Source organism: Babylonia areolata, chromosome 27 (genome assembly GCF_041734735.1).
Source record: "Babylonia areolata isolate BAREFJ2019XMU chromosome 27, ASM4173473v1, whole genome shotgun sequence".
Lineage (NCBI taxonomy): Eukaryota > Metazoa > Mollusca > Gastropoda > Neogastropoda > Buccinidae > Babylonia > Babylonia areolata.
In genome coordinates this window covers 15,496,268-15,512,843 of record NC_134902.1, presented here as the reverse complement: position 1 = coordinate 15,512,843, position 16,576 = coordinate 15,496,268, and the positions used below count along the sequence as shown (strand labels likewise).

The following is a 16,576-nucleotide window of genomic DNA, read 5'->3' as shown; positions in this document are numbered from 1 at the left end:
GTGTGTGTGTGTGTGTGTGTGTGTGTGTGTGTGTGTGTGTGTGTGTGTAAAATGCGTGTATGTGTATGTGTGTGAAAGTGTCGACAAAAGAGAAAGAGACAGACGGACAGAAAGACACACAGAGAGAGAGACATAGAGAGAGGAAAGATATAGAAAGAGAGACAGGTATATAAAACTGACAGACAGAGACAGACTGAACATGAACAGAGAGACAGAGAAGTACAAAGAGAAAGAGACCGAAAAGATGGGGGGCAAACAGACTACACAGACAGGCACCCAGACATACAGAAGCAGACAGAAAGTCAACGAAATACAAATTGAAAAAAAAAAAAAAAAAAAAAAAAAGTCCAACACAGTCGACAGTGCTAAAAGTCGTCACATAGAACATCCCGCTCAGACAGGACTGTCCTCTCCATCGAGCGGTGACCGCGTGCACTCCCCCCTACCCCCCCCCCCCCCCCCCCCCCCCCCCCCGCCCCCCCACACCCCCACCCTCCTTCCCCCCCTCCCCTCCCACCCCCACATACACACAAACAGACAGACAAAGAAAAACTGAGAGAGAGACAGAGAGAGAGAGAGAGAGAGAGAGACGGAGAAAGACAGAGGCAGAGGCAGATACAGACAGACAGTCAGACAGACAGAGAAGCCTGCTCGCGCGCGCGCGCACGCACACACACACACACACATGGGTTCGTGTGTGTGTGGTGTGTGTGTGTGTGTGTGTGTGTGTGTGTGTGTGTGCAGTTATGGTTGCGTACATGCGTGTGTGTGTGCGCGCGCGCGTGCGCGCGATCGCGCTCACATGTGCGTGCATAGTGTGAGTGAGCATATGCATGTAAGCATGTTAGCGAACGCTCGCGCGCGCTAGTGAATGTTATATGTGCATGCGCGTGTGACATTTATGTACTTAACGCCTCGGTGCACTTTAAAAGCGGTTGTTGTTTTTGTTGTTGTTGTTGTTTTGTTTTGTTGTTGTTGTTGTTGTTGTTGTTTTTGGGGGGTTAATCACACAGATACTCAAAACAATACTTCACGCCCATTCCCCCCGCTTCCGCCCCCCTCCTCCCTCCCCCCTCTCCCCCCATTCTCACCCTTCGCATTTGTCTTGAGGGCCCGGGGCACGAAATCCGTGAAAGAGGGTGGGGACACTCATGTCCTGATGCACCGCTATTTTTATTTCTGTCACCCAGTCTCGTGTCGTGTGCAACAACCAGAAGCAGACGACAGTCTGACCGGTCGTGTGGAGTTCGATAGCTTTCTGAGAAGACTTTGTGCTGGGTCGGTGGGAGAATTTTAATAAGCTCTCGATGTTCGTCAGTGTGCTCCAACACTGTGGAGCTTTAACTGGTGTTTATTTGTCGACGATCCGAATGCGAGGAGGGAGATTCATTGGGGAAGTTTTTGTGCTCTGTGTGGTTTTGTTTGGATTCTGTTGAGACGGGAGGACGAGGTATGTTTTTGTATTGATTAAACGCGTGGTCTGTGTTTATTTTTCAACAACCCCCTTCTTCACTCCCTCCTCTACCTCCACCACCTCATTTTTCTTTGAAATCACATAGTTTGGTTGGTGTTTGCTTTTCTTTTCTTTTATTTTAGCCGAGTAAAATTGTGTAGATGCTTGGCTGCTGTGTTCTCATGGTTTTACGGTATTTTAATTCAGTTTGCTTGTAACGTACAGTTTGTTTCCTTGCAGAATTTGACCGTTGCTTTTATTTGTTTATCTGTCTATTTATTCATTTAGTTAGGCAGTTGGTTGTTTTTGTTATTTGGTTGTTGTTTTTCATTTACTTATTTATTCAGTTCAGCAAGTGAGTTTATTTGCTCGTCAGATTTAACCGGGGCTTTTATTTATATATTTATTTGAATTTTTTGTTTGTTTGTTTCAGCAAAATATGCTTTAAAAACACTGAAATGAAGTAAACGTATTCATAAATGCAGGCTGGAAACGAACTGTATAAACTTTTAGCCGACGGCGCTTTGTGCAGGTGACAGACGAGCCATTGTGTACAAACCTGACAGTTATATGACTGGGAATTTAAATCGTCCAGAACTTCAGAACTACCATTGTCATTCTGAATCGTGTTCACTCCCTGTCTCTTTCCTTTCCGTCTCCTTCTGTCTCTGTCTTGTCTCTGTCAGTCTCTCTGTCTGTTTCTCTCTCTATCTATCTATCTAAAAATTTCGTGCTATTGTGTGCATATGTGTGTGTATCTATGTGTGTGTGTGTATGTATGTGTGTGTGTCCGTGCATGCGCGTGTTCACCCGCACGGGCACACACGTGTGTGTGTGCACGAGAAATGGAGGAACATATGTGTGCATAAGAAAAGGAGGACCGTATGTGTGTGTAAGAAAAAAGGGGGTTGGGGGGGAGGAAGGAGAATGAGAGAGGAAGGACAGCTGTGTGTGGAGATGGGTGGATGGTGGGGGTGGCTCAGACTGTGTGCATTCCGGGCTCGTATGTGCATGCGCGAGTGAGTGTGTGAATTTTTGACGGGGTTGCCTATCAACACCAGTGATCATCCCTACATTTCTTTTTTCGTGATTTACACCTGATCCATGCTGCCTTGTTCCTTTGGACACGGGCGTGTGACCCAGATCAATTGAATCAATCATTTGTTCTTGTTCTGTCTCTGTCGCTCTTATCTTCTGTCTCTGTGGGTCTGTTCGTCTGTCTGTCTGCTCCCCTCTTCTCTCTCTCTCTCTAGGCTCTTTCTCACACACACACACACACACACACACACACACACACACACACACACACACACTTCGTCCTCCTCCACTTCCTATCTGTCTGTCACCTTTTCTCTGTGACATCTCTTGAAGTTCTTTTGAAATGAAAATTGTGCAAATGTCATTACAAACAAAATCAACACAGTTTAAAAGAGATAAGTAATGTTTCATTTTGTTCTCTTTATTTTCCTGTTCTTTTCCTCTTCCCGTTTTGTGCAGAATGCCACTCAAAACAACGGAAATAATTCTGCGATAGGTCGTAGCCTAATAACTTGATCGCACGTGCGTTGCATCTGATATTTGGATCGATGTGTCAAGCCGCACAGTGTTCTGATGCCTGCGGTTTATTATTAAACCTCCGTGACGAATAACACGTATGCCAAGAAATCCATGGAACTATTTACACGCTAAAAGCTTCAGAGGAAAAAAAAATTAAAACCTGAGGAATGTCTGGTACAGCAATTGTAATGCTTACACAGACTGAATTAAACAGCTGCCATTTATGTCGCTAAACAGTAATCACGGTTTGTGTTGCGGTCGTTGAAAATTGTCTCCGGACGCTGAATAACATACGGAGCACCCCATCTGGGTAAAAACGAATAGTAATTTTGTCATAATTGATTGAGATAATGAAGTAATCTTTTTACTATCAATTGAGATAGTGAAGTAATCTGTTTATGACTGATTGGGATAATTAAGTGATTTGTTTATGATTAATTTAGATAATGGTTACTAGAACAATGAACGTCGAGTTCTTATCTGGCTCGATAATGGTTACTAGAACAATTAACGTCTACTTCTTATCTGGCTCGTCAAAAAAAGTAGTTTTTTATATGGTGTGATGTACCCACATATGACAGCTTCAAACCCAGAAATGAAAACTGTATTTCTCTTCCAAGACTTCATAATTAGAATTTACTCATAACTGTCAAGACTTATGCCATGATTAAACGTATAGAGATTTTTTCCAATGAAGATTTATTCAAAACGTGTCAAAACATTCACAAAACCACTCGTTTCCACGAAAAGTATGTTCGTTGCAGGTTTTTCTTGTATCAAAGATAGACAGGATATATCAAACTATCCCTGAATCTGAGGAATATATACCATACTTCCAAAACCCATATCCCAGAGTTTCATTGGAACATGGTGGTCCATTTGGATCATATGATGATATGGTGAGAGACAGAGAGAAAAATAGACAGAGAGAGAGAGATTGAGACAGACAGACAGAGAGCCAGGGGATATTTGAGACAGAGATACAGAAAGAGAAGATATAGATTGATTTTTTTTCTGCTAACATTCAGTCCCTCCCGACATCCGCCGTCTACCGCCAATCGAAATCTCTGCCTTTTCTATTTTTTATAATGAGATTGCATTGCCATCTACAGTTTCAATCGGTAAACTATTACACACGCGCGCATGCATGCACACACATGAACTCACGCATGCACACGCGCGCACATATACACACGCACGCACGCACACACGTACACATGCGCACGCGTACGCACACACAAATATACGATAACATACACATATCACACAACGCGTTCGTGCACATGGGTGTGGCTGTGTGTGTGTGGAAGGGGATGGGGAGGGTGGGGGGCCTCGGGATGAACGACGTGGGGGTGTTGTATCTGAACTGGCGCAGATGATGGACTGAGCAGCACGAAACACACACACACACACACACACACAACACACACACACACGCACGCACGCATACGCCCTCACACACACACACACACACACACACACACACACACACACACACTATTCCCAAGCCCTCCCCCAAACACAACACACACACACACACACACACACACACACACTATTCCCAAGCCCTCCCCTAAACACACAACAAATCAAGAAGCCTATGAATAGTTTAGCGTCCCTCCATTCAACGCAACGAATCAATCAGTCAGTCACGAAATCAGTCAGTCAACAATCAGTGGACAGTGCCCTCAAGACCACGTAACAATTGTCCAAGTCGGACATGTTCACATCCACACAAGCTTTCGCAACGTTAGCCAAATGAAACAAGACAAAGCAAGGCACTACGTTTATTTCATGTGTCGCCTAGGGGGACATTAAAACAATATACACACGCATCATTTACACACACACACACACGCACACACACACAAAGGACCACGAGAGCACATAAATAGCCCAGGCTGGACACGTTCAGCTTCACAGTAAATTTCTCAACGTTAGCCAGGTGGAACGACAGTCGAAGATGAGAATCGGTTCACCGATAGTTTACCAGCCAGACCCGGGGCAGTGCAGAATTCTCTTCCTGTGAAGCGTCTTTTCTGTATGATGGTCAGTCGTGTTCGACTCTGACAATCAGAACAGCAGAGGAGGTAACTGCTATCCTGACTATCTGGGCTAGAATTTGATTATAGTGGAGAGTGTCTTGCCCAAGTTACACCCCTACTCTCTCGGCCAAAAGGGTTTCAGGACAGTCGGTGTTGGGATAGTTCCCAAAGGCCAACTGGCCCCCCAAAGCTGCAACACTAACACCCAGTGCAATTTTGCCTCCTAGTTTGAGAGTCATAGTCCTTCACAAAAGACGGATATAAGTTATAAATGATTTCCATTGCAATAGAGAAACCATCGATGATACAGCTCTCAGTTTGCTGTTGGCCCAATTGTAAACTTATGTCAATCTGTGGTATAAGCCGAGTGTTGGGCTGTGAAGCGCCTAGAGCTCAAAACTGCACCAAAGGAGAGCGCTATTGGAACGTTTCGTCATCATCACCATGATCATTATCATCAGCATTAATATTATCATCATCGTCATCATCATCATTATTTTTATTATTATCATCATCATCATTATCATCATCATTTTTATCATCATCATCATTATCATTGTTGTTGTTGCTGATAGTGTTGTTGCTATCATTATGCGACCCTCCAAAGATTATTACCATTCACAATACTATCCTCATCATCATTATAATCATTATCATTGGACCTCCCAATGAGCAGTGCCCTTGCTGTAATGGTTTTACATAACCGGGTATGTGCACATTGACCAACCATACCGAAGGTGAAGCATAGCTGCAGAGCACGTGACGAGCAAGCGAGCGTCCCTCGTTCGACTCGCACAAGAAACGAGTTGGGGTGTGTGTGTGTGTGTGTGTGTGTGTGTGTGTGTTTATTTTATTTTATTTTTTACCTTTTCACACTATACCTTTTGGTGGTCTTGGTGCTAGTCTTTTAGATTAGATGATAAACAGAGCACCGTAAAAGAACCCACGACAACAGGAAAGTTGTCTCAAGCAAAAAATTATTTCCACTGAAAGGTACACTTATACAGACAAACAAACACATCGCCACAAACAAAAAGGTGTTTCCTCACTGTGGCGAGACGCTCATCCACTGGGAAAGAAGGGGGTTAGGAGGCTAGGGGGCAGGGGGAATCGCTCGAATCCGCAGAGAGAAAACAAGCGGTAACAAGAAAACAACAAAACGCAATAGTGTATGTGTATTGTCATCTCTCGCCTGAAGATGAGGATCCAGCGTTTTGTTTCTCCACGCTCATCATCTACCGCACGTGATCTCTACATCAAAACACGGAAATAAAACTCATCGTTACGTGTCATGAAAACTATTATTACACGTGCTTTATTTACCAACAAGTTTCGCGAAGTAAAAAATAAATGATTAAATGAAACGAAGAAAAACGACATGTATGTCAATAAGCGAGGAGTCCTGCTGACGTCAGCAAAGGGATCCGTTACACTCGTTTCGTAAAAAAAAACTGCCCGGTAATGCTGTCACCTGACGTAAAAATGGCAGTGCACACGATGCAGAGAAAAACGCAGTGGCTAAATGGGTGCGGCCCGCCCCCATCACAGTGTAAGGATTAAGGGCCAAAACACTTGACTGAGGGGGGCTTCTGTTCTGAAGACCTTGTACTGTTTAGCTCTCCCTTGAGTTTCTTATCACTAGCTTTTTTTTCTTTTTTTTTTATCTGACGATGGCGCTCAACTTCTGATGTGTACTAAAATAATACAATTATGATAAAGTAGAAGAAGTGGTGGTAGTAGTAGTAGTAGTAGTAGCAGCAGTCCTCCCTCTTCTTCTTGGTAGTCCATCGTAGTTTCAAATTGACGCAGTCTGTGTTCTCAAATATGAGAACGCAAGCGGCTCTACAGTCAAAGACTGGGGTTGTAGTGGTGGTGGTGGTGGTGGTGATAGTACAGTAGTTGTAGTATCATTATCATTTTATATTACCTGGCATGCATGAACTTTGGAAAATGTTGTATATAAATACCGTTACGCATTTCCCTTGAATAGGTTTCGTATTGGTCTGACACTGAATGCACTGTGTATGATTTTTATAAGGTGTGTGCCTGCGTCTGTCAAAAGGAAGAAATTTTGATACACTTTTGGTTTTCATTATGTATGTTTATGTTTTAAAGAGTACGTATATTTTGTATCGCATTCAGTATACTTGTTTATTGTTTGGTATTTTGCTTACATTGTTCATTGTTTGGTATTTTACATTCCTAGCCTCATAAATGTTTCGCTCCATACTCAGACACAATGAGGCAATGGTGTGTTTGTTTGGTTTCGTATGTGAACTCAGTGTGATGTGTTCGGGACAAAAAGACAATGTCATTCTGGAATAAAAATTTCTTCTTCTTCTTCTTCTTCTTCTTCTTCGCTCGTGGGCTGCAACTCCCACATTCACTCGTATGTACTCGATCGGGCTTTTACGTGTATGACCGTTTTTACCACGCCATGTAGGCAGCCATACTCCGTTTTCGGGGGTATGCATGCTGGGTATGTTCTTGTTTCCATAACCCACCCAACACTAACATACGGAAATGATTTACTTACAAATGCACATTTCTTCCGCGGTTGTTGCTGTGCGCAGCTGTCAAAGGAAAGCTGTATACGAAGTTCTTTTTTTCTTTTTCTTTTTCTTTTTTGAGGAAGTTTCTGGCTTGTTCCTCTGCACCTCACATATTTACATTAGACAAAATATGTTAGAATGTTAGAGACACGGATCGGCGGCATTTGGCATCAAGTTGTCTACCTTTATTTTTATCAAAAGGAGCAAAATTTGCTTGACTTGTGTATTGTTTACTGAATCTGGGGTGGGCTGCATGAGCGATCTTTACAGTGCTAAGTTTGTTTGCAGAGCGTTAAAAAACGGTATTTTAGTGAATGGTATTAGCGCAGACTTAGGAAAATTATTAATGCTAAACTGACATAGCGCTGCTAAGATCGCTCATGGAACACGGTCCTGGTTTTAAAACTGAAGGTTTTATTTCACAGGATGTGTTTTTGTATATTCCTATCACGCCATATTCCAAATACAGCAAACACTCTTGGATGCCAAAGAAGATCTAGAAGAGCCTGGAATGTCGATTATTAATCAAGAAAAAAAAAGGTTAACCAAAACGGTGATTTAAGCTCTTTAAGATAAGTCAAAGGTACACAACTTCAAGCCAGTTTTGCTCGGCGCTTCCGATTAGCTCATATACAGCTAAATAAAAGGCTCAGAGAAACAACCCAGAACAGTCCACAAGAAAGAAGGCCACAGGTTAATTCATATACCATTCATTTGACATGAAAGTACCTACAAAAACAGACATATGCAAACATAAATTACCATTTATTTAAGATCGGACAATGCCTTTCGGATACGATTTTGCCACACAGACGCAATGACGAAAGAGAAGAAACGCAATGTTGCATCAGTATGATTAGTATGGAAAGGGCGTTCAGTTTAGCCCTGTGATGTCACAGCTGTTGATGTCGTTGTCTTTATATTACTAGCATCGTATGCTTGAACGCCCAGCAGCTCTTTAGTCCACGAGCTAGTCACATGTTAACAACACGAGCACTGTCCAGCTCGTGGCGACTGCAAAATTACTGTAAACATTGCCAGCACGCCCCTTTGTGTGATGTTGAAAATGAGGTACCAAGGAAATCCATTGCTGACTGCCCATGCATATGCATGATATTCACGGACATATATTCCGTGGTCAGAGGAGATGTTTGGTTGACAGACTGTTGCCGTGACTAGGAGGGGGGGGGGGGGGGGATGTAGGAACGCACGCATGATGAGCGCGAGTCTGTCTGTCATATCCACTGTTTACCTGACTAATCTCTCTCTCTCTCTCTCTCTCTCTCTCTCTGTTTCTCTCACTTTGTTCTTCTGTCTCTGTCTGTCTGTCTCTCTCTCTCTGTCTCTCTCTATCTCTCTCATACAGACACACAGACACTTAGACACACGCTCGCGACAATCTGATCAATCAGACAGCTGTACAAAGTGTAACGCTGATGATAACTTGGACGATAATTTGATCATCACGTTATACAACCAGATATACAGCAGTTATACAACCACACACAAGAAAGTATAGTCAATGTAGCAAATTGTTTGGCCCCTGTTTTTAAAATACGACATGCTATTAACAGTGTTATCAAATCAGATAAACGGTGACCATGCACACATCTGGCTTAAGTGGGTATCCGGTAGTTAATATTTTGTTGTGATGGCACATGTTATTAACAGTGTTATAAAATGAGATACACAATGACCGTGTATAAATCTGGCTTAAGTCGGGTATCCGACAATTGATATTTTATTGTGATGGCGTGGCTTCCTGCGATCATGTTCCTCCCCTTCCCACCCTTCCTTCCTTCTGTGGAAGGGACTGTTGACCAATATTCATTAACTCTTCAACTTTTATTTCCCCCCTTTCCACCTACGATGTGGATTTGTGTGAAGACTGGAGGGACGGCACCAAGAGTGATAGGATTGTGTGTGTGTGTGTGTGTGTGTGTGTGTGTGTGTGTGTGTGTTCGAGCGCGCGCGTTTGTATGTATGTGTGTGCGTGTAATTTTGTGTGCACGTGTATGCGTGTCCGTGTATAAGTATGCGTGTGTATGTACGTATGTATGTGTATTGCGCGCGTGCATGGGTTTGTACGTGCGTGCGCGTGCAAATCTGCACGAGTGTGTACGTACTAAACACGTAAAAGCCGCAGCTTGTGCTTGGTTGTTTGTAACGTGTATAATGTGTGTCTTCGTGTTTGTGTGTGAGTTCTAGCGCGTGTGCTTTTGGTTTCTTTACTTAACCTCACTTCGTTTTAATATGTTGGATCGTCTGCTTTTCAGTCAAAACTGATTTTTCCCCCTGTTACTCGCGTTCTTTCGTTAGTCGTGTATTTGATTCATCTCCGTCCTTTTTCCTTATTTCTTGACTTCCTTTTACATCAATATAACTCTTTTTTTTTTCCTTCTTCTTCTTTCTTTTTTTTCTCCCAGCGTCATAAATCACATCTCCTTATCCACAGCCTATTTCGTAATATCGCCCACGCCTCCCCCCCCCTCCCCGCGGCCCTCCCACACATTCACCCCCACCTCCATCCCTCCCAGCTTAACTCACCTTCTCAGTCCAGGTCCCACCCCCTGTCACCCCCCCTTCCTCCTCCCCCTCCGTCATATCACTCATCCCCGATCCACTCCCTCGTCCTCGCCTCGTCTGGCGCCAGAAATAGACAGAAGCAATATGGCGACAGACACATAAGCAGCCAACCAAAGACTCGCTCTCCCTGTCAGGGAATACCGCGGCACAGACGGCAACGTGGATGGTCCCTGACGTCCCAGGCTCTCTCCCTCTAGATCAGGGACGACAACCTCAGACAAGACAGATTGACGGGATTACTTCCCGTGCGTCACGCTTCATCGATCTTTGTTTCATTCTTTCTCTGTCTCTGTGTGTGGCCGAGTACTTGGGGAGAGGTTGGGGGTGGAGTGGTGTCAGTGGAGGGGTTGGGGGGGGGGGGGAGCATGGGAGGATGATGCCGTGCCGATCAAGAGATTTGGCTTTGACGTCCTGTCTCTGTGGCCATATGCTGTGCTGTCTCTGACTTCTGTTACTCCACATTCTCTGGTTGTCTGTCTCTTGAGTCTGACTACCTTATCTTTTCTCCGTCTCCCTGCCTCTGTATCTCTGTCTGCCTCTTTCTTGTCATCTGTCTGTCTGTCTGTCTGTCTCTGCCTGTCACTGTCCCTTTGTGTGTGTGTATGTGTGTGTGTGTGTGTGTGTGTGTGTGTGTGTGTGTGTGTGTGTTGGCGCAATATTACCGACAGCCGACCCATCGAGATCTCCAGACAACAAAAGAATCATTACAGTCAAACACAATTCACGTATTGATGACAGACCCTCACAATCGCTTTTTTGTGGTAAACTGCCTGCGCCACAATACCATGCTCTGTTTTACTGCAAAAGCGATTGGTTTTATGACGGCAACAAACGAGATTTCCCCCACAATGGTAAATGCGTCCGAGACTATAGCGTCTTGGCAAAGTCATGTGTGGTTTTTTTTTGTTGATTTTTTTTGTTTTTTGTTGTTGTTTTGGTTTGGATTGGTTTCTTTGGAGATGGATATGGTAGTGTTTGCATGCGTTTGTTTTCTGCATGTGTTTTGTTGTTCAATACTTGCTTTATAGCTATGCGTTAAATGTGTGTCCCTCATCAATTATGATTTGGGCCATTTTCGCCAGGCTAACATTAAACGATTCGGAGACTACCGGATGCTCGAAGGTACAGAAGCAAATGTGTGCGTTTGTGTGCGTGGCTGTATCTATATCTATCTATCTATCTGTCTACATATGCACATATATATGTGTGTGTGTGTGCGCGCGCGCGCGCGCGTCTGTCTGGCTGTGTGTATGTGTGCGCTTGTGTGCGGAATATGTGTGTGCATGTTTGTGTGTGTGTGTGTGTGTGTGTGAATCTTCCCCACTTTCCTCCCCCCCCCCTCCCCACCAACCACACACTCACACACTGACGCAACACATTCTCATTCGTATGCAAACTCCCATTGACAGTCGTTAAAATGAAGACTAGGCCCACACATGCATTCAACATCTTTAGTATCTCTGAAGCATCCCATTATTTCGCAATAGTCACAGATAAAGCGTGCGTGAAAGAACCATGGCAACAAGGGGGAAGTCCCTGGCAAAATTCTGGAGAAAAAACCCACTCTGACAGCAAAACGAATATACTTGCATACAACAACAAAAATGTGTGGCGTTAAACAGTAGCGACGCGCTCTCCCTGGTGAAAGCAGCCCTATTTTCACACAGAGAAATCTCTTGTGACAAATTGTAATGCCAATGCAAAACGATACATTCAATACAGTTTAAGTTTCTCAAGCAAGAAGGCGTCACTGTGTTCGGACAAGCCCATATACGCTAAACCTCATCTGCTAGGCAGATGCCAGCCCAGCAACATAACTCAGCGCGCTTAGTCAGACAATGAGTACATGCATATATATTTATGTTATCAGAGTGGGTTTCTTCTGAAGATTTTAGCCAGAGGACAACACTTATGTTATGTGCACTTATGCTAAGTGCATATTGCTCACAGGACCTCGGCTTGTCGTCTCACCCGAATGACTAGACGTTAGAATACAATACAATACGATACGATACGATACGATACGATACGATACGATAGCACAATGATGTATGGCTGGTGGGCTGACGAGTTGCTCAATTGGTTGGTTGGTGGGTGAGTGGGTGGATGTGAATGGTAGAGGTGGGGTGGAAGGACGGATGGTGAGAATGAACAGTGTGGGAAACGTGATCTCCATGGTCATCGATTGTAGGGAGGGGGCGGTGGGGTTGCTGTCAGAGAATTGATTGTGCTCCTGGCTATTTGCACAGCGGGGACGGTGCAATACTTCAGTAGGCTGAAATCTGTACTCTCTGTCCCAGTTTGTCTGTCTCTGTGTCTATCTCTTTCTGTCTATATACCTGTCTATCTGTCTATATCCCTTCTTCCGTTTCTTCCTTCGTCGCTTTCATTGTGTTTCAGTATTTGTCCCTCTCTCACTCTGTCTCTCTTTGCCTCTATCCCTGTATCTCTATTTCTTTCTCTTCCTGTTTCTGTCTCTCTGACTGTCTGTCTGTTCCCTTCTGTCTGTCTCCCTCTGTCTGTCTGTCTGTCCCTCTCTCCCTATGGAGAGAGAGTTCCAATCTCTGTATCTCTGCCCCATTGCCTCTCTCTCTCTCTCATTCACTCAGCACCACCACCCCTACCCTTCTCTTTCTATCTTTCTCTTCCCCCTTCTCCCTGTCTCTCCTCTCTCTCTCCACCTTCACTCTTCGAATTCTTCCATCACTCCTCCACCTCTCTTCTCTCCTCTCTTCCCTTACCTCCCTCTACACCCCCCTCCCTCCTCCCACCCGCCCCATCACCGCGCCAATCCTCACCATCTCTCTCTCTCTCTCTCTCTCTCTCTCTCTCTCTCTCTCACCGACACAATGTCTCCCTGTCACAGACAGCGTTGTTCATGAGTCTGTTAGCACCACACGGGCGTGTGGGGACAGAGTGGTTTGGGAGGGTTTGGGGGTGGAGGGTGTTGCGGAAGCAGGTGCAGGGGGGCGGGATCGTTTACCTCCAAATGGCCCTGTGTGGGTGGATCAACACCACCCCGAATCGTGGAATTGTTTGCTCCACCAACATGCCCTCCCAGGGGCGGATACGGTACCCGGCCTCTGTGTGTGTGTATGTGTGTGTGTGTGTGTGTGTGTGTGTGTGTGTGTGTGTTTCTGTCTTTACCTCTTTCAATCTCTCTGGAGCAACACAACCCCGAAACGTGGAATTGTTGGGATATTGTTTGCTGCACCACCACCACCACCACCTACCACCCGGGAGATTCCGGTACCCCAGAACACACCCACGATGAAAGAGTGGAGTAGAATGTCCCCACCCCCACCCCCCGCGCTCTTCCTCCTCTCCTCCCTCCCCCCGCACACACACACCACTGTTTCCCATTCCTTACTGATTTTTTTTTTTAATAGATTTTTTTTTTTAAAGGGGGTTTGTTTTCGTCCTACACCTTCCCCCCACCCACCCCCACCCCCAACTCCTTGTTTTCACATACGCCTTGCTTATCAAAAAGAAAATTCCCAAGAATAAGTACAGAACGTTAGAAATTGAACATGTCTTTAGTACCAATGCACCTGGCTCACAAAAACTTTCTGGAGGCGGAGTAAAGCCAAAAAAAAAAAAAAAAAAAGCAACATGTGTGAATTCATACAAATACAACAAGTTGTAAATAAACTAAAACTAAGGGTCTCCCAGGCGCGCAAGCTCATTTTCTTCGTGTATCATAAGGCAACAAGACACGGACAACCTGTTCTGAGCACAAGAGAGCAGCTGAACTCTGCCACGGACACTACCTTCTCCATGGCCAAAACCAGGTTCCGGAACACAGAGGACCAGGTTCACAAGCCTGATACCAGTCTTTCGTAGCCATACTGTGATAAACGCATAACGACACCTTGGTTTGTTAGAGGGCGCGCCACGACTACACTGTATGGCAGCCACCAAGAGCTGAAGAAAACAACGCCATTCATCACCAGAGCTGGACTGATGGTGTGGCTGTGAACGCCAAGAAGATACCAGTTTTCAGCAAGCGACTTCTGAGCCATATAATAAATTTCTCTTATTGGAGATGATAAACGCTAGCCAAACGTTAACTACGGACAGATCTATAGCCAGGACTCCGTCCCTCATAAACGCTCGACCTCTCTCTCTCTCTCTCTCTCTCTCTCATTTTGAAGAGATGGATGGATGGATGGATGGATGGTTTATTCATATAAGGCCATTGCCCCTCATGAATGGGGTAAACAGTCATTTTGAAGAGAGAGGGGGAGAAAGAGATGGTGAGGATATTTTTAAGTCCCTAGATTGTTCAAAGCGTCAATCCCCCCCCTCTCTCTCTCTCTCTCTCTCTCTCTCTCTCTCTCTCTCTCTCTCTCTCAATCACCGTCACCTCCTCAATTTGAACTGAGACATTCGTTCCAAGATTGGACTGTTCTGCCATCGCATTCGCTGCTCAAGTTCTACGTTTTTAACACCATCAAGAGTAAATCCATCGTCAGCAAGACGGAGGGAAGCCAGTAATTTGTAGCCCAGAGAGACAGAGAGAGAAGCCCATTCTAATAGTTTTTTTGTTTTGGGTTTGGTTCTTTTTCCCCTTTCAAACAGAGCTCGTTTGGCGTTGTTTTGATCGTGTGTATTATCTGCCTTGCAAAGAGCACGATCTTGTGTGTGTGTGTGTGTGTGTGTGCGCGCGTACGTGCGTGCGTGTGGGTTTGCGTGTGTGTGTGTGAGAGAGAGAGAGAGGGTGATGAGGGGGGGGGGGACGGTTGGTGGGGCTTAGGGAGGAGACAGAGTGTGCCAAATCAATATTATGGTTTGTCTGTGTTTGTGTCTGGCCAAAGTGCAAGCTGTGGCAGATTGGATTTGTCAGCTGCTCGTAAATAGATTTCCCTGTACTTCTAGGAATTCCTGTTGATCACCTCTCTTTGCCTGCCCCTGCTCCCCCACCCCCACCCCCACCCCACCCCTCCCCCTCTCGCTATGTTTTTGTTGTTGTTTTTTTTAACAGAGTGCCTATAGGCACTCCTGTGTTTTAAGAGAGGAAAAGGACGGGGAAAGACAGAGAAAGAGACAGGGAGAAACAGAAAGAGATGAGGGGAGAAACAGAAAGGAGGCGAGGGGGGAGGGTGGGGGTGTGCAGAGAGAAATTGAGCAAGCAGGAACAAGGAGACGGACTCTCTGACACCTTGACACTTAAATGTCATCGGTCATCAGATCCTTACGACAGGGCTGAGTACGTCAACACTTGGGTTTTTTTGGGGGGGTTTCATTTCGCACAGCGAAGCATCATGATACAGAACTGAAATAAAGTGGCGACAAACACTGAAAGAAAACTACAACAAAGAAAACATCTTTGCTTGATAAGAATACGTGGTGGCAACTGGTGAGAGAGAGACAGAGAGAGAGAGAGGCAGAGGGACAGATTAGGAGAGGCAGGGGGAAAAAGACAGGAAGGAAGCGAGAGAGACAGGGAAAGGAAAGGGGACGGAGAGGTAAATGTAACGGTGATCTTGTGTAATTTCCCTCTGTGACGTACAAGGGACAAGGGGAACTGATTGGAACACCCCGGGCACCGAGTAAATAAGTGACACCCCCTCCCTCGCTTTCCTTCTCTCTCTCTCTCTCTCTGGGCTTTATGTGCTGAATGGACAATACGCCAATGTTGTTCGTACGCCTGTCTGTCTGTCTTTGCCTCTCACTGCCCATGTTACTATCTGTCTGTCTGACTCTCTTTTTTTTTCTCTGTGTCCGTCTATCTGTCTGTCCCTCTCTTTTTTTCTCTATGTCTGTCTCTGCATGTCTTTATTTCTATGTTAGCAGCAATGTGTATGACACTTAGGTATGATATATTGTTTCCTTTTGTTTAGCACTTTCAAATGGGGCGAGGGCTTTATATTGAATAAATCATTTGTTATGTTTGCCTCTCTCTCTCTCTCTCTCTCTCTCTCTCTCTCTCTCTCTATCTATCTATCTATCTATCTATCTATCTCTCATTCCCGCTGCCAATCCTGCATTTACGTTCGTTTTCATTCCTTTTTAAAAAAAATTTTTAAAGGGAAGTGGGGATGTTTTTTGTCTGCTAGCTCGCAATCTTTCCCCATCTACCGTAACCAGCCTCTTCTTCCTGTTCCTTTTCTCCCCCAACCCCGTTTTCTTTTTCTCCTTTTTTTTTTTTTTTTTTTTTTCTAATTCGTGTACTTTATTTTTTCGTCCTCTGCGCATTTTTCTTATCGTTATCCTTATTCTTTTTTTTCCTTCTTTTTTTTTTTTTATCTTCTTCTGCTTCTGCTTCGTCTATTTTGTATATTTCTCCTTATTCTTTTTCTCGCTCACCATTTTCTTCATTTTTTTGTCTTTCACGTCTTCTTTTTTCTCTTTTTTCATTATTATGGCATTACGGAATTTTA

The 16,576-nt window shown here is 44.7% G+C and overlaps 1 protein-coding gene across 1 annotated transcript in view; it reads left to right on the top strand.

The window, feature by feature from the left end:
- The first annotated feature begins 1,238 nt into the window (after nt 1-1,238).
- LOC143301367 (uncharacterized) overlaps nt 1,239-16,576 on the top strand; it is a 72,265-nt gene continuing 56,927 nt past the window's right edge. Inside the window, exon 1 of the mRNA XM_076615607.1 lies at nt 1,239-1,450. The gene's annotated coding sequence lies outside the window, so the exon portion shown is untranslated. The remainder of the gene's footprint in view (nt 1,451-16,576) is intronic.